At 49.6% G+C, this 17,583-nt stretch overlaps 1 long non-coding RNA gene across 4 annotated transcripts in view; it reads right to left on the bottom strand.

Moving 5' to 3' along the window:
- Positions 1-517: 517 nt before the first annotated feature.
- Positions 518-17,583, bottom strand: part of LOC118170029 — a 49,491-nt gene continuing 32,425 nt past the window's right edge. For all 4 annotated transcript variants that reach the window (XR_004752440.1, XR_004752442.1, XR_004752441.1 and 1 more), the window contains 5 exons: positions 15,997-16,093; positions 10,521-10,545; positions 4,758-4,761; positions 1,267-1,456; positions 518-646 (listed from right to left, as the gene is read on the bottom strand). This is a non-coding gene — a long non-coding RNA (uncharacterized LOC118170029). The remainder of the gene's footprint in view (positions 647-1,266; positions 1,457-4,757; positions 4,762-10,520; positions 10,546-15,996; positions 16,094-17,583) is intronic.

The following is a 17,583-nucleotide window of genomic DNA, read 5'->3' as shown; positions in this document are numbered from 1 at the left end:
CAAACTGTTGCAGAACAGGGAGATCCGGCGGCCCGAGTAAACCCGTGCCAAGGCACACACCAGCATGCAAAAGCCAGCCCCTGGGATATTATCATTTTGTACCTCTATGTGTTATGTAAAGCCACCTGAGGTGCTCCTCAGCCTTGTGCTCCCTCCTGTGATGCAGGGGGAAGTGACCAGGCTGAGGGACTCATGCACCAAGTTATGTACCGGTCATCTCGTGTCAATCCCAGCTCTTCTGCCTAAACTTGGCCAAGAGGATAGTGCAAATATTGCAGAATAGCCCTTGGTTAAGTGTAAGGATGGTGAATGTAAGAAATTCGACAACTTGGAACATGAAAACCAGCAGTAATTGTTTCCCCACAGGTCCAAGCTCAGGCTGGTTGTTCTGTCCATCTCAGCAGGAAACACCCTGTCTTTTGTGCATGTGCAGACTGACAAACTGAATTTCAGTTACCAAAATGAAGAGAGTAATTTTTCTTTTCTAATTTGCATAGAACTTACAGGGAGAAACACAGCTTTTCCTTTTGGTTTGCTCGGATTTGGGCTTCCTTGCTGTGCTGGCAGGAGAAGGAAGCTTGGCTCAGTTTGTCCTGCAGCAAGGCTTTGGCTGTGCCCCAGAGATGGGCAGTAGAGGATGCACCACCTGGAACACAGGTACAGCATGCACTCGCTCTGCTATTTCCACCACAACATTCAGATATTCCTCAGTTCCTATTAACACAGCTCTGTCCTATTTAAAAAATATCTTTAGGCTTTAAGAGAGAAAAAGCTGCCCGTGCGTGTGCAGCAGATACAGTGGGACCTTCCTGTATAAAGGCAAGAACAAAGATGGGGAAAGAAGCACACACAAAAATCTCCAAGCTAAACTCATTGCAAGTTTTGGGTGAATTAAAATCACAGACACTGGCAGGGGAGAGGCTCCTGGGCAGCGTTTGCATTTGGGGTGTTTGAAAACATGAGACTAAATTGAGGAGACGCTCAGATCCTGAAAGCAGTGCAGACACAGGGGACATCCCTCCACCCCCTAGCTGCCGTTTAGCTGGGTTTCAGCCTCCCGTACACCCCGCAGCACCCCTGAGCAGATGTCTTTGACACCCTCCAGGTCTCGGGTGCCACCAGGGCCCCAAGTCCTGCCTGCACCCGGTGAAACCTGCAAGCAGCCAGCTGGTGGCTGTAGGACAGCAGAGCGAACACCAGATGCCACTGTTCCCCTAGCCGTGCCGCGGGAAACCATCTGTACGGTGCGGGGAAAAATTTCCCAACCTTTTCTTGGGTGCACGAAGTCTCTCACGCCTGGGAGAAGCGGCTTTCTGACAAAAGCTGGGGGTTGGACGTTTGATAGTTGCTCCGGCCTTTTCCAGGAGATGGTGGGAGCCCACCTCCTTCAGAGGTTCCCAGGGCTGGCGAAAGGGTCTCTGCTCCTTCCTGGAAGTGATGTTAACTGATACTTCAACTAGAAAAGAAACAAAAAGGCATGTTCCATCTGTCTATAAGCCACAGACAGGTGGCACCTGGGTGTCCTCTTCCTAGCCCATAGGGGTCACAGACACGATCAGCCCAGTTCATACAACAACCCGGAACAGAAACCATCAGGGATGAATCGGGGCAGCTTCTCTGAACTCATGGGAGAGACCCAGACCTATGACGACCCACAGCCAAAGCTTCCCTTCCCCAGCCTCCCTTTGCTTACTTCAGCCCCTGCCGGCATCGCTCAGGCTGTCGAGCAAACCTGGGCAAACAAATGCCTGTGGCTAATGGTTGGCCAGTGTCTGAGCAAAGTATTTTGGTTTTGTGGGTCAAAAGGAGCAGCAATGCACTGCTCCCATCCTCTCAGTGGAAGGCAGGAATTATGTACAAGGCAACCAGCAGCCGAAATAGAGAGCAGCTAGAAACAAATTCAATTTACAGACCAACGTGACCGTGCACACGTGGTTTCTTCTTTGTATTCCACACTTGACTAGGACACACGCTACGAATCTGGCAGGATAAGAAAAACAAATTGAGCTGTGAGCTTAGCACAGGCAGAAGGTGGCAGTGATGGTGTTTGGGAAAGGCTGAGCAGCAGCAGGCGGAGGAGGTGGGAGGCAGGAGTCAGCCCTTCCACCCCGCTCGGGAGGGATGTAAATCACGCCTGCACTTCTGATAAGTAATGAGAACGGACATGGGAAAGAAAACTGTCGTCTACTAAATTTCAGCCATAGGAAAAATTACCATTTCAAACCCCTCAGTTTCAATCATTTCTAACGTTAGAAATTCCAACGCTTACATACTTTTCCTGGAGGGAAAGCCTGTACTTTTCTAATCTGATGAGGATCAGTAATGTTGAGTGACTTACCACAAAATAGCTCTCCAAAAGTATTTCTTTGAAGACAAACAGCCTTTTTTTTTTTTTTTTTTTTTTTTTTTTTTTGCTCAGGGAGTCCTTGTTATGCAAGTTATGGCTTTCTGAAAGCATTTCCTTGGCTTACAAATCGCAAACCTTGCGGAGGGAGCTGCCCTTGCACAAGGAGGCCATGGAGAAATCTGCTCACCGGCCTCTGCCGAGTGCCCTGCGCAAAGACCTGCACGGCCAAAAGCTTGTCTGGTTTTACTATCAGCTGATCTCATCCAAAGTCCTACCTCCCCCTATAAACTTTATCCTTATCCTTCAATAACAACAGTCATTTTCTCAGAGTAATAGATTCCGTTGACTATTTTGTTGTATTTGGGTTAGGAAAGGAAGACACCATCGAGGCTGTGGGCACCCTTGGCAAGGGGGGATCCCAGCAGCATTAAAAAAATAAAGAGATTTAGGCAGCCAAACTAGCAAGAGCCATAGCAGAGCAGCCAACAGAGGCAAATAGGCACAGCCCAGCCGCTGCCCAAGGAAAGGGAAGGGAATTTGGCAGGTGGAGAAGGTTGTGTGCAATGGGTACGGCGTCGGTGCCAAAATGGGTTTTGATGGTGCTGCAGGGTGCGTCATCTGAGGAGCATCGGCGGGATGAAATGTGTTTGTGTACGCCTGAATAACCGTCGTTAAAATAAAGTCTGCTTGGTGGAAGTTCACCAGCAGATCAGAAAGGAGAAACACTGATGAGACAATGTGCTACCAGTTTATCCCTCTGAGAGTGGCAACTTTATATCTGCAACGCTACTGGGACGCTTCCCCTTGGCTTCGGCAGGGCTTGAGTCAGACTGCAGAGACACAAACACCAGGGCAAGTCCAGACGCTTCTGAAGTCAAAAACAAAACTTCTGCCAACTGCCCATCCAGTCCTCTCCGGCATCAAAGTCTCAAAAATAACAGGGATGGCTCCTGAAGAGATTTCCACAAGTGGCGAGAGGACCTATGCCTGTCTGATGGAAGGAAATAACCCACACATTTCTCACAGTGTAGGGATCATGGGGGAAACTTGGGACGGAGGAGGTCATCTTGGCCAACACCCCTCTCTGAAATAATCTCTTCCTTCTGAAGATGGTGTGAACGATTTGTATGGAAAACATGAACGGGAAGGAAGGGAAAGGAACAGCGTTCTGTCCTGATGGGATTTGGAAATTTGGTTTCCATTCCCAGAGCTGCCCATCTCTGTCTGCCCATCGGGTTAACCCGGTGGGGAGGGCGTTCAGACCTACCAGGACCGATGGCAAAGTCGTGTTCCTTCATTGCGGGAATTGTCAAGAGTTTGATATTTCTTCATCTGTCTTCCAGCAAAATTTTCAGCAAAACTTTGTATCTCACAACCGTTCACAAGCCTATTATCCAAAACACTCCGCTATAATAGCTTCAAGATGTGTTTTGATTCAGTTTTGACTTTTTTTTTTAATGCTCTCCAGCTTTTTAGTGCAAGCCGGATAAAGCATTGTTTCTACCCAGAAAACAGATCTTCGAATTTAGATCACAGCAGTGCCTTTTGAACGTTTTCTTTTAATTCAGGGGAATACCTATTCCTCCTGCAAGCAGTTTCAGCTCTGAAAACTCTTATTTCCCAGGCAGATAATCAGTAAGTTTAGTTTAAAATCCCCCCCACCCAATACTTAACTCTGATGTGAGCTCCCTAGCAAAGTGTGCCGCATGGCAGCCAGTAATACCCGGATTATTTCTTGAGGGAAAATTGCTTCAAAACATGAGGGAAGGGCACCTTTTAATCCCTGAGGCCACATTGAAGCGAGATCACCCAGTGAGACTGCAGCCCTGCACAGGATGTGTGCAGGCATGCCGAGGAATTTGGCTTGCCTGCAGTTTATCTGTCCCGACTGAACGCAGACGCAGCCCCTCGCCTCCATCGCACAGTCAACGTACAGCGACTGGCGCTGGACTAATCAGCCGCAGTTTTACAGGGTGGTTTGGCCATAGGTTGCCCTCCTGCATGGAAAATAGTTTCAATTTTCCACTCCACCTCGTTGGACAAGATGCACCCCTGAAATTACCCGAGTTTGGGTAACCACGCATTCGGGGGCGCTTCTCTGTGAAAAAAAAGAGGGGAATTACGGGAGGTGCAAAGCACCGAACTGGCTCATGCTCTGGTTCTGCTCTCCAGAAGGGAAGGAGCTTCCCCAGGGGACGTGCAAACACACCGGGAGCAGTGACCGGCTCAGGAAGCCTAGCCGATATTAAACCTGCCTCTTGCTCAACTATGTGAGTGTCGCGCTGGACCTGCGCACCACCGTTCCTGTGCTGGGGGCTTAATTACAGCTTCCTGACGAACATGCCAGATGCTTGGTGAACCTGCAGCCCGGGCCCCTGCAGGGCATCTCTGATGAAACGCATGTGCCAACCTTCCTCTGCTGCTGCAAACCAGGGGAAAGCAGGCCGCGTGCCCCTCCGCTGCGGCCACCAGGTCTCCAGGAAGCTTGATCCAGCCTGGACACACTTCAGAGATGAAATACAGCAGCATCCTCTCGCTATTACCCACTCCTCATGCAGCAGGGGCACTAAAAAGCCTGATTGCAAGAGATTGCACAACACTAGGACCAGCTGCGCACATCCAGCCTCCTGTTTCTGAGCCAGCACAAACCCTGCTACAGAGACAGCAGACAAGCAGGAAGCCTCGGTGCACTTTCTGCTCCTGGAACCACAAATACTGCTTAGTAATGTTAATTTCTCTTTACATTATGTGCTATTTAAGCTCCTGAGAAGTCCAACAGTAACGTGTGCTTCACGCCCCTACTGCGGAGCATCTGCAGGCTCAGGGCAGCCGTTTCCTCCAACCCCAGCCTTTGTTTTCCTTAGCACTGACAGTTTACATTACCAGTTATAAAAACCAAGGCCTGTTTTTCAACCCATCGCCTATTTTCACATCTTTTCCTGACGTTTTATTACACCTATTTTGTGTTACGTTTGCCACGGCACGTTTTCTGCCTTTGAGCCTAACCCCTCGCACCTCCCCATTTCCTAGTTTTTATTACCGCAAACCTGCAGGTTTTAGGAGTCAACGGGGTGGCAGGGGGCTGACGGGGACCAGGAGTGCCTGATGTTGGCGATTACCAGGATTTTCCAATATTTTGAGCAAGATGTAACCATGAAACCATGCGAGCTGACAGTAGGCAAGGCTACAGCTTCACCGCAAAATCCGCGGTGCCGGCACAACCGGCGGCCCGGGACTGACTCCCACCCGCCACAGCAAGCAGAAAGGCTAGCTAGAGCTAACAAAACTCCTTCCTTGTGTAAGGTTTCATGCAAATAGAGCATTGGCTTCAGTGGGGAGAACTCGAGGCTCGAGTCTGGGAGGGCTGAGCAGCCTCGAAGTACAAATAAACACATTTCTCAGCGCTGAATAAGGGTTATCCAGAAGAGGAAAGTGGTCCACAACCACCCCACTCTGCATTCCTGTGCTTGCAGCCTCTTTTGGAAATGTTAATCGCATTTTTTTCCCCATTTCTGTCGCATTAAGGACTGGCTACACTTGGTGAGCTGGCATTGGGTAAAGGCAGCCTTGAAGGAGGGAGCAAAAGTGGAACTAGGCTTGCTCGGAGAGGGATGTTGCAATCCTGATGTTGTGAACTGTTTACCAGTGGGCTTCCCTTTGCCCAGCTGCAGCTACAAGGATCAGAATTACCCTGCAGGGTAATCACCTCCTAACACACACAAGGCCATAACACATCCATTTGTCTTACAGTCTTCCATGGAAACACGGGGTTACACGCAGGGAACAGCAAGCCGTGGGCAAGAGGAGGCCAGCAGGGCTATCCGGCAGAGCTGTATGCACACCTGACTGAAGCAGTTCATCTTCTTGCTAGCAGCACCCCCAACGCTGTTTTTTGCTTGGATTCCTTTCCCAGCCATCAGGGATGGTGGCTCAGCAGGATGTCAGTGCAGCACACCTGGGCTGCGCCCCTGGGGCTAACTGAGCAGCATCGCTCACACCAGGCAGCATCCTCGAGATGCTCCTGCACCTCCAAATCTCTAGAAGCAGAAATGGGACGCAGAAAAACCCAAACCCTTGAGTAGTAAGGTTTTCAGGATGCCATCCCATCGGGCTCCTTCCCTTTCAGTGGCTTTGATGGGATCAACCTTCTAACCAAGATGCAAGGGGAGAGGTCCGTGCCCTGCCGAAGGCTCACATAAATCACTGCGGCTCTGCTGGCTCCAGGTATCTCGGGACACGGCCCTGAGCACGACATCTGTATGTTTTTTTCCATCCCCAGCTACCTGGGAATGATTTCTGTTCTTTGAAGACACAGAGCTGATTTCAGCCTGGGAAAGGGCAGCGGGAGCTGCTGACCCGTTTCCTGGGTGGAAACGTGATGCACGACAGCGAGGAGCAAAGGGCATCTGCTCCGGCTCTGGGGGATGAGTCTTCAGCCAACAAGGGGAGGGCAGCAAACACGTACTTCCCTAGTTAGCAGCTTTTCAGTTCGACTGAATTTGCAGCTTTTTTTTGAATGGTTTCCCACCCAGGAAAAGGCAGATGCGATGTTTTCTGCTTGGGGTTGGAGAACATCGGGGGGCGCACCCAGTTTCTGCCGTTTCAGTCCAGGCTTTCATTTGGCTTTAGTCTTCTGTGGGACCACGTGTCTGCTCTGAAAGGAGAGGAGAAGTCCTTGCCAGGTGGAGGGGAGCACATAGACAACACAGTGTGATGAGAGAGCTGAAAGACACCCAGGAGCCTAGGATTGCCCACCCCGGAGCATGTCGAGTCCATGTAGGACTTGGGGAAGGAGATAGCACACAGCTGTCTCCTCCTGCCCTTGCAGGCACTATTCCCTCCTGAGTTGGTATTATTCTCTGCACAAGACCCTACAAAATGCTGGATTCAGGTTCTCTCTGCCTATTTGTATTCCTCCTGTGTGCTCCTCTGAAACATGTTTTAATTTTCCCTATTCCCCAGCCTCATTTCAGCTGGTGGTGCTGGAAGGTATTTAAAGTTGCAGCCGTGCTCCTGTGGGTCACCATGAAAGAAATTAGGAAAAAAAAAAGGGGGGGAAAAACACAGAAAGAAAGCCTGTGCCTGTCTGATGCACAGCAATGCTTACATTTCAATTACAGAGAGCGAGAGGCCAGACTCAACAGAGAGTCTGGGACGGGGGAAAGGAAGAATTATGTTGGAAAGCCAGACGCCGCGGCCATAAAAAGGTGGCTGCCTGTAGGGGCTGACCCGGTTAGCGAGGCAGACAGGTGGCAGCCACGCTTCCCACCCGAACGGCGAGCCAGCACGGCTGGGCAGGCTGATTTACACCGCCCAGGGGCTCCTCCAGCAGGGCAGGGATGACCCCCAGCCCAGAAATAAAACACATGCTGGAAAATCGCTGCCTCCTCTCTGTCTCCTGGGGTTGGATCAGGGCTCTGCTGCTCCCCAGCACCACTTCTGTGCTCCTTTCTTCCTTGAGATGGTGTTTGCCTCCTGCATTTATGGCCTGATGCATTTGGGGCTGGTGTTTGCCTGCCTGTTGGCAGACCTTGCCCGCAGGAATGAAGGAGCTCACTGTGCTTTCCACCAGCAGACTCATGCTGATAAGCCAGGTTGCCTGCTCCGAGCCCCAGCCCGGGCTGCGCAGGGCTCCTTTCTCAAATACAAGGCTTTTGTGGGACTTTATGAATGAGGCTGGGCAGGGCTTCGGGCAACGGAGGTGACACGGAGCAGCTGCTGCCCCTGGGGAGGCAGAGGACGAGATAAACAGCCCGGCTGGCTCCTGGAGGCCACTTCTCCAATTACCAAATGTTTTCCTCCGGGCTCTGGTCACCACGTCTCATAAATCCCTTTGCTATTTGGCTCCCAAGCGCTGATGGAGAAGAAACAGGCGCCCAGCGATGTGCCCTGTGCCGGGCTAACAAGGGACTGTTTGAAAGGAGCTCTGAGCAGGATGACGTCAAGCAAGAAACCTCTGGGAGGATGTTGCAAGCCGGGCTTTAAAGGCAGGGTTTGTTTAGGAACATCAGCCTTCAGCGGGATCCACTGATACTGGGCATGCCAGGGAGACATCCCAATTACCGGGCAGCACTGAGTAAGAGGCTTTCAGGCTGCGGGTACCTTCTGGTGAGCAGCATGTAAACATCCTGCCCTGCTCAGCAGGGAGGGATGGAGAAATCTCTCCGCCTCGTGTGCTCTGTCTGAGCTCAGAGGTCCCCAAGGGCACAGCCAGCTGCGCCTTGTCCTTCACCCTGGGCTGGCAGAAAGCTGGCAGAGGCTCAGAACAGAGGGTATGTGTTGGAGAGGGTCTGGCTGTGTCCCTCGTCAGCTCCTGTGTGTGTACATCTATAATCTTGCAGGCCTTTTCCAACCTTAATGATCCTACAATCTCCTTTACCTGAGCTATGTGAGATTGCACCGAGGTCCTAGGGAGGTGGTCAGGCTTGGCGTACTGCAGTCAGCAGGAGAGCCATCAGCATTTGGGAAGGTGAAGCACTGCAGAAATAAATCCTGCCGGATGCCAGGGATCACCAGGGAATGGCACACAGCCTCCTGAATTCCCAGCTTGTAGCTTGGATCCGCCTATATTAAAAATAAGGCTTCAAAAGAGATTGAATTCCCTCTGCTCCCGCCTGTCCTTGGCCAAGCTTTCCCACAGGAGCTGGGGCCACTTTGGTCTTTGTCCAGAGGCTGTCCCTCAGAGTGGGGGATGCTTCAATTCCTCTGATTTGCTGCTCTCAGCTCACATCAGAAGCCCCACGTCTGGATGCTGTATCAAACAGTGAACAGCTTGGTGCTTTTAGGAGGCGAGACAGATGCAGTCAGGCTTTTTATCTTCCAGGGCCTCCAAATTGCTGGATTTGTATTTTATTTCAATGATCTCTCAATTGCTAGTCATTACACAGAGCAGAAGAACAGCCACATTTGGATAACTTTTTGCTTGGCCAAAGCCCATGCTTAAATACAATTCCTGTCTCCCAGTGACCCACGGTAGGGTTTATTTTCCAGCCTGAAACCTCGAGAAGTTGAGTCGAGCTGGAAATGATCTGTGCCACTCTGTGCCAAGAGCTGAGAGCGGGACTTCTGGTGGCTGTGAGTTTCCTTCACCCATCAGTGAATCACCAACCTGTAGAAAGGAGAAAAGAGAAATAGAAATGGGCTCCCACAGCCGGCTCTCCCCGTCAGTGCCAGCTGCTGACGGCCTCTCCGAGCAGTTTCACTTCATGCCACAGCGCTCCATCTGCAGCTGCAGTCCACCAACTGGCTCTCTGGGAGCTCGCTGACCTTATAAAGCATGATTTGGTTTTGTTTAAGGAAACAACCCCGACTGTTTGGAAGATGCTTTGATCCTAAATAGCGTTTTGAAGCCACAGGGCCGGGTGAGGCTATTAAATGATCTGCGGGTGAGTCACAGCACCGCTTTCGGGGCTATCCATTTTGTCAAGCAGCATGCCTGATTCTCTTGCTCCTCATCAAATATTTGCTGTCTGTCTGAGCGTATAAAGGCGACTTCACAGCCGAAGCAAACGCCTGCCTTGATAGTGGTCCTTCCCTCCGCTGCCAGCTCCTCTCTTGCACTCACGTACACACGCGCTTTGCGGAGGAGACGTGCACAAAGCCAGCAGACAAAGGCAGTAATCAAAGTTGCATGCAAAGCAAAAGAGATGACCAACAAATGCCATTAGCTTCCAGGAAACAGCAAGCTTTCAGAGTCCAAATCACCCTTGGTGAGAACTAGCCCAGCTCCATTAAATTCAACAGACGCTGTTACACTTCAGTGAAGTAGGTCTTTTAGGGTTTATTTGAGGTTAACTGCCCAAATCCCTGGCTTACAGACCCCTTTATGTCCAAGATAACAAATGGGAAGGCAAATAAGAGCTCAGAAAGAAGCCGTGCTAGCGGCTGGTTGCCTGACCTCTGGCTCGCTGTGTTTGCTGACAGCACAGCTATGCAAAGCATTCGGCTCAACGCGCAGCGTGGCCATCCTGCTTTTATTTCATGACACCACCTCGCTCCCCTCTGTTTGCTTTTTGGGGACTTCGCCTAGCTGCCAGGTAGGGATATCCACATCGAGTAATCAAATCCTGTCTGCAGTTTTCCCAGCATAAACGAAGACTGGGCTTTGTCCTCACCACGAGGATGCTGCAGCAAGAAAAAAAGAAAAAAAGAAAAAAAGAAAACAAGCTAACACTTACCTTTCAGTAAGTAGGATTCTCCTAAAATAAATGAAAAGATGTTTAAAAATTAATGTTAAAGCTGTGGAGCAACCTAAGCTATTAGATTAGCAACTGCTTAGTCCCAGGCCAGCCCTAGCCATCCTCTGGTGGCAGGGGACGTGGCTATGTGGGAAGATGGAGCCTGAGCAGATGTTAATGCCCCTGGAGCTCCTGACCCTATAAATGTTCAGTCCCTTGTTCAGCTGCTCTCACCAAAGCCAGGCTCAAAGCTTGTGCTCAAGTGCCTGTGACCCAGACTTTAGATCATTAACCGTATGGATTGGTGATGGGAAAAGGAAAAGGCTGTGGGGGAAGAAGGAGGAAAATGCCCTCAAAGACGAGGAGCTGGACAAAACAATGCTGAGTTTAGTCATGGCCCTGGGATCAGCAATAAGAGATCTGGATCTCAAAAGATTACACGCATTGGGTGCAAGCTGTTGGGAAGCAGAAAACGTGTGCTAATAACACAAGGATGGCACACCGATGGAGAGGCCACTGGCATTTGGATGCCTCCCCCGGCATGCCCTTTCTCATTACTTCCATTCTCCAAGAGGCAAATTTACTTATCTCTGCCCCAAACGTGCCTTGGTGTGAGAAACAAAGTTGGAAAATAAATTAAAATTAGTAGAAAAAGTAGTCAGGTATTTAGGGCATCTAGGGTCTGAGCGGGAATGAAGAATAAATCCAGAGAGGATTCAGGGAATTGTTGAGCTACCCCTACCCAAAACTAAAAGAACTAAGAAGTTTTAAGAGAAAGAAGTTTTTAAGGAATTAGGAATCACGAAGTCCAAAGGAAAACAGATACTCCATGATGGGAGAGAAATGCTGAATGAAGTGCTAATGAGGCAAATATTAACATTTTACATCAAGAGGGTCACTGGGGAATTCAAGCAACGTGTGACGCTGTGCTATGGAAATCTGTATGTGTAGGAATGTATATACTCCAGCTGAACGAGTATGCAGGAGTGTGTAGTATGTCAAAAAGTAAACAGGAAGATTATCTGCATTCAGCCCAAAGGGAGCGAGAACCAGGAATTCAACGCTTCCAAAGTGTACAGGTAGATTTTACAGAACTCCTTCGAGCTGGTAGATTTAAATACTTAGTAGTCTTGGCAGATCATTTGTCAGGGTGGGTGGAAGCTTTCCCTTCAGTACTTGCTACTGCGAACATTGTAACTGAAGTAATTCTAGAACAAGGAACTCCCAGGTATGGAATTGTTGAAAATACTGACTCTGATCAAGGAAATCACTTTATGTCAGAAATATTGCAAGGGCAAATGTGGACTCTAGGAATTAAGTGGAAATTTCACACTCCTTGGCATCCTTCCTCTTCTGGAAGGGTGGAGAGGATCAGACAGTAAAGAAGTAATTGACTAAGTTCTGGAAACTCAGCTTCCCAAAACAAAGTGCTTACCTTTGGCACTTCTCTGAATTCAAACTGCACCAAGAAAAGATGTGGGAGTTTCACCATATGAAATATTATTTGGATTGCTGTACATGGACAAAGGGAATGGATTACCTCAGTTTGAGACAAAAATGCTTTTCTTAAGAACTATATACTTGGGCTGTCATCCTCTTTGTCATCTCTTAGGACCCATGGACTGTTAGCTCAAACCACACTCTTGAAAGTCCTGATCCATCCATTCCGAGGAGGAGATTGGGATCTGATGCGAACATGGAGACAATTGAAGCTGCAACCTGAGTGGGATGGACAGATACAAGTGCTCCTGACTCCTGAGACAACAGCAAGAACGGCTGAGAAAGGATGGACTCATACCTGGAGACATCACCTGACTGCCAGTGCTTTTCAGCTAGGATGGAGAGAGGCTTGGCAACTCCATCAGCCAGTTCCCTCCGCACCCTGGCATTCATGTCAGCAGGGCCCATAGACTTGCACCTCTTTAGATTCATCAGGTGCTCTCCAACCTGCTCTTTGCTTACAGTGGGTGGGACTTTGATCCCCCAGCCTCCATCTAGGGGTTCAGGGAAATGAAAGACCTGGGAAGTCCGCCTACCAGTGCGGACGCAGGCAAAGAAGTTGCTGAGTACCTCAACCTTTTCCATGTCTCTCATTGCTAATTACTCAGATGTAGAAACACACTCCTAATACAATAAATTAGCCACCTATAATTGCTCACACTCTCCTATTGTCACCCCTCAGTCTATTTTCACAAATGTTAGAGGTGCATGGTGGCCCTCGGGGACTCCTGCTGCCACCCGGCGCAGCAGCCCGAAGGAAGCTGGGTCCTCTCGTGCTCCTCCTCGAGGCTCTGCGCAGAAGGGCTGCCACCTCTCGCACAAGGGCTGGGGGATGGGAAAGAAGCACTCACGCAAGCCCTGAGAATCAGCAACAGAGTGGTTTATTGCCAGGATGTCTTGCAGGTAAGCCTGCGGGATGTCCACGGTGTTTGGGGGCTCCACGCTAGTGCTTGCGATGGAGCCGGTGCGACAACGAGTAGGGGGCTGGCCGGGCACTCCTGCGACGCTGTTTGTTCGCCTGGATAGCAGAAAGCAGAGACATGCTGCGGGAGTCCCACGTCTGTTCTGGTGGAGGTGGATCCACTTCCATCGGTTCCTCCACGTCTTCTGGTGGATCCAGCTCCATGGGCTCCACCGTGTTGGGCAGAAGGATGAGCCAGTCCTTGCTCGGGACTGCCCACACGGGGTGCCTTCCATCACGTATATTTTCCGGCCAGGGTGCCGCTCCAGGGGCTCGTCCAGTTTCACGCCTTGCTCTCTTGCCACTGCTGGGTTGATTTTCATGCGTGGGTCTGACGCTGCTCCCTCTTTTATGGCCCCGGCTGGGTCCCGCCCTGTGTTCCGCGCGATACGCATGCCTGTGCTCCCCGCGGCTCTCTGGCTGATGGTCCTGCCTTTGTCCCATGCAACCATTGCGACTATGGGAAGGCCCCGGCTGGCTGTCGCTGTGTGTTGGAGCGGATGGCCTGCTCCCCGCATCGCTGCGGTGCCAATGGTACCGCTTGTAGGTGTTTGGGCTCACTCGGTAGGCTCGCCTCTGCTCCATGTGGCGGTCTGGCCGATGTTCCTGCCTTCGCCCCACACGACCATTGCGTGAATTGTAATGCCCATGGCCCGAGTCGCTGTCTGCTCTAGGGGAAGGACGGCGCATGGCTTGGACTTGCTGAGGTGTGAGTCCGTTCCTCCTGGAGCACGGCCGCACGTCATGCCTTTGGTCAGGAGACTTTTCAGGCCGGGGCGCCGAACCATGGGGTCGTTCACGTCCACGCCTAGGTCCTGTGCCACTCTGTGCTTCCTTTCCCTTTGTGGGTCCAACGCTGCCACCTGGTTTCTGGCTATGCTTGTGTCCCACACTGTGTTGGGTGCCGTAGTCACGCCTGTGGTCCTTGCGGCTGGCTGGCTGATGGTCCTGCCTGTGCCTCACGCCGCCGTTGTGACTAGGGGAAGGCCCACGCTCCCTGTGTGCTTCAGGGGCCTGCCCGTTCCCCGTGTCGCTGCGGTGCCCATGGTACCGCTTACGCGTGTCGGAGGGCTGCGCTCCAGAGCTCCTTCGGGCACTGGTGTCCGTTGTGCCGCCAGCGCTCTGCCTTCGCCCATGACGCTTCTTCTTCTCCTCATCCGCCTTCCTCCTTGGTGCTGCCGGGGACGGCATCGCTGTCCTCTCACACCAACAAGGACTGCCTCTCGCCTTGCTGCTTCTGGTCTTCCTCCTGCCGCGGATGCTGGCTCTCAGAGGACGCAGTCGCTGAGCGAGTGGCGGGCCAGCGGCAGGGGGGCTTTTTTATAGGGCCCGCAGCAAGGGTGGGGCAGGGGTGGCCATTGTGACCTCAGCAAGCCTCGGTGATGGAGTGGCCCATGCATGGCCAAAGGCGGCTGTGTTGGGAGCAGCCTGGGAGATGTCCTCATGTGGGGGAAGTAGCAGGGCTGGGGGGGCTGAGGGACCCTTTTGTGGGGCTGGCTCCCCTGGGCCATTTGGCTTGCCTGATAGAAAGGCAGCCCCTTGGCCACGGGGACTGCCCTGCACCTCCCGTGTTCCACATGATGTTTTCCAGCTCAGGCTCTAGCCTCTCATCAGCGTAACATAGAATCACAGAATATTAAGGTTGGAAAACACCTCCAAGATCATCTGATCCAACCACGCCCCTACCACCAATGTCACCCAATAACCCATGTCCCCAAGCACCCCGTCCAACCTTTCCTTGAACACCCCCAGGGATGGTGACTCCACCACCTTCCTGGGCAACCCATTCCGGTGCCTGACTGCTCTTATCTATTATATATTATCTATAATGTTTAATCTATTGCATATTATTAACATTCTAATAATATTTATTGATTTAATAAATATTAAATAGTTATTAATTTAATAAATATTATTAATATTTAATCTATTTTCTAAATATCTGTTCTCTAATATCCAACTGTCATCATTGAGATTTACTACTTTGAAAATGAAAATTAATTCTGCTTTATGTAGATACTTGAAAAATTAGTAAACCTGGGGGGGGGGGGGGGAGGAGAAAATGAATGGTGACTGAATTAGAAAACGCTATTGTAAATATCTCAGCTATAATTGAAGAACTAGAAAATAAGTTTGACAAGTTTGCAAAAATAGTACTCTAGAATCAAATAGTATTAGATTTATTAATAACCTCATAAGGAGGAGCGTGCACTGTAATTAATACTAATTGCTGTATATATGTAGATCAAATGGGACGAATTTGAATGGTCTCAAAAGTATTTAAAAACCACAACAAGATCCTACATAGCTCAAGCTGACAGTTTCTGGGGATTTAGAAACATTTGGGAGAAACTAACTTTGTGGTTACCTGAATAGAATTGGCTCAAACAACTATTTGTTGGTATTGTAATAATAATGGTGTTGTATATCTGTCATCCCCCGTGACATCCGAAGAAGAATATTGCACCTTAGCGCTGGAAAAACTCAAGAGTGCGGTATGTGAAGAGGTGCAAAAACAACAATGGGAGTAAGAAAAGAAGAGGGGGGAACTGAGAATCAAAGTTGTGTTTTTGCAGCAGAGAATTCTTTTTTTTTATCCCAAGGTAGCTGTGTAGTCATAATAAGGAGAAATGCTAAGTAGGGAAGTGGACAGCAGAAGGCCTCACTGTTCCAAAATACGGTAGAAGCTTGAGGAAAAGAGGATGAGCAGTGTGAGAACAGTAAAACAAATATCACAAGTTCTCAAAACATAAGAAAGGAGAAATTAAAGGGTTGAAAAAAAGAAAAATTGTACCTATATGGTATAGAGGAGCATCGGGTAGCTTGTGAACCTGTAGTACTCAGCCAATGAGGAAACGGGAGGTGATCAGGCATCGGGTAATAGGGAATGAAAGGTTATGAGTTGTTTACTAAAATGCTCTCCTGATTGACAGGATGCCTGCCATTGCAATCGCAAATAAAATAAGCTTCACAGAAGATCCTGTCTGAAGAAAATTAGAGACTTTTCTCACATTGGGGAACCCCAGACCTCCAGATCCAGAAACGCAGGCTGCGATTCGACAGATGCGGAGCAGTCCCGGGTACTGAGCTCTCAAAGATGTGAGTTAACTGGAGAAAGTCCAAGAGGGAACACTAAGAAAGGCCAGAAGACACAATTTATGAGGGAAGAGTGAAAGAATGAAGGTTGTTTAGTCTAGAAGATGGATGATTACAACGTTCAACTACATACGGGACAAAGAATGGATTAATCCTTCCTCAGCAGTCACGGTAGACAGTCAAAGTAGTAATGAGCTTACATTGCACCAGGGACGATTCTAGTTACATGTTAAGCAACACTTTCCTCTGCTTGCTCTCCAAGATTGTCTGCTGAGTCTGCATCCATGGATTTTTATTTATATACTTATTTAGGATTATATATATAAATATGTATATTTTTTTAAAAATCAGGTCTTAGGCTGATTTGCATCCAGTGGGAGTGAGGGGTCTTATCCTCTCATTTTTATCATTTTTTGATAGAACTGGTGCAGCTTACCAACCTACATATTACCATGGAAAGAGTCTCCACGTGGAAGGGAGTTTGGGTATCAGAGCCCCTTCTGTGACCTTGGAGCACAATACAGTGTGCTTATTTGCAGGATAAGAAAAAGTCCCAGACTCTGCCAGATGTCTCAGGAGAGATGCTGTGGTGCATCTCCCAAAGGCACAGCACAACGCCACAGCTGCAATAAGAGCTCAGGCACCATTTCTTGTACCACAGGATCACGAGCACCAACCTGGGCTTGGTTAGTCAAGTGCCCTATTGCTTTTCTCTCCCTTGATAAAAATAAATAAAAATTCAACATTTGGTGAAAAGCTGTCACTGGCTTTCACATCAATTTATCACCACCATCACTGCAGCTACAAAAAGGCTTGTACACCCCACAACACCACACAAGCATCACCTGGAAAGCAGGAGAGCCTGCTCCAAATTATTCCTCTCCTAGCAGGCAGGAGTTTGGGTATAGGATTGTTATTTCCTTGTGCAAGTGGCCTTTTCCCCTCCCTGCCATGCCAGACGCCCTCGCATCCTGCTCCTCCCATTTTAGCCACCGGTCACAGCAATTTGGGAATACAGATCCTGTCCCAGCCTCTGAGGCCCCAGAAGAGCAGGGACTGTAAAAATAGCCACTGATGCGATGTGCTGCCAAGAGGAAGGTTGCACAGGGACAGTAAAAAGTGTAAAATGGAGGGTTTCTATCTTCATTCTTCCCCAGCAGCCCCTGGAAAGCTTGCTTAGACCCCTGCAGCACATTAAGTACTAAACCCTGTTATCCTCACAGCATTTGGGCCCCAAATTTCACTCTGATACTCAAAGACTGGGACTCTCAGGGCAGGGGAAGGCAGCTGGGGAGATGGTGGGAGGAGAAGGAGGCCGTGAAGGGGAAGGCAGAACAATAGTTATTTATTTTGATTTTAAAACCCGAAATTTCTGGTTTGTTTATTCTGCATTCTAAGAAGAGAATGCAGATTCCCAGTAAAAGGGTCTGGGAAAAAGAGACTCCCATGTCTCCTTCAGCCCATCAAAGAATAGGACCGCAGTGTTTATTTGAATAAAATAA

Source organism: Oxyura jamaicensis, chromosome 7 (genome assembly GCF_011077185.1).
Source record: "Oxyura jamaicensis isolate SHBP4307 breed ruddy duck chromosome 7, BPBGC_Ojam_1.0, whole genome shotgun sequence".
NCBI classification, from domain to species: domain Eukaryota; kingdom Metazoa; phylum Chordata; class Aves; order Anseriformes; family Anatidae; genus Oxyura; species Oxyura jamaicensis.
Note: the sequence above shows the minus strand (reverse complement) of the source record. Positions and strands in the feature narration are given on the sequence as shown.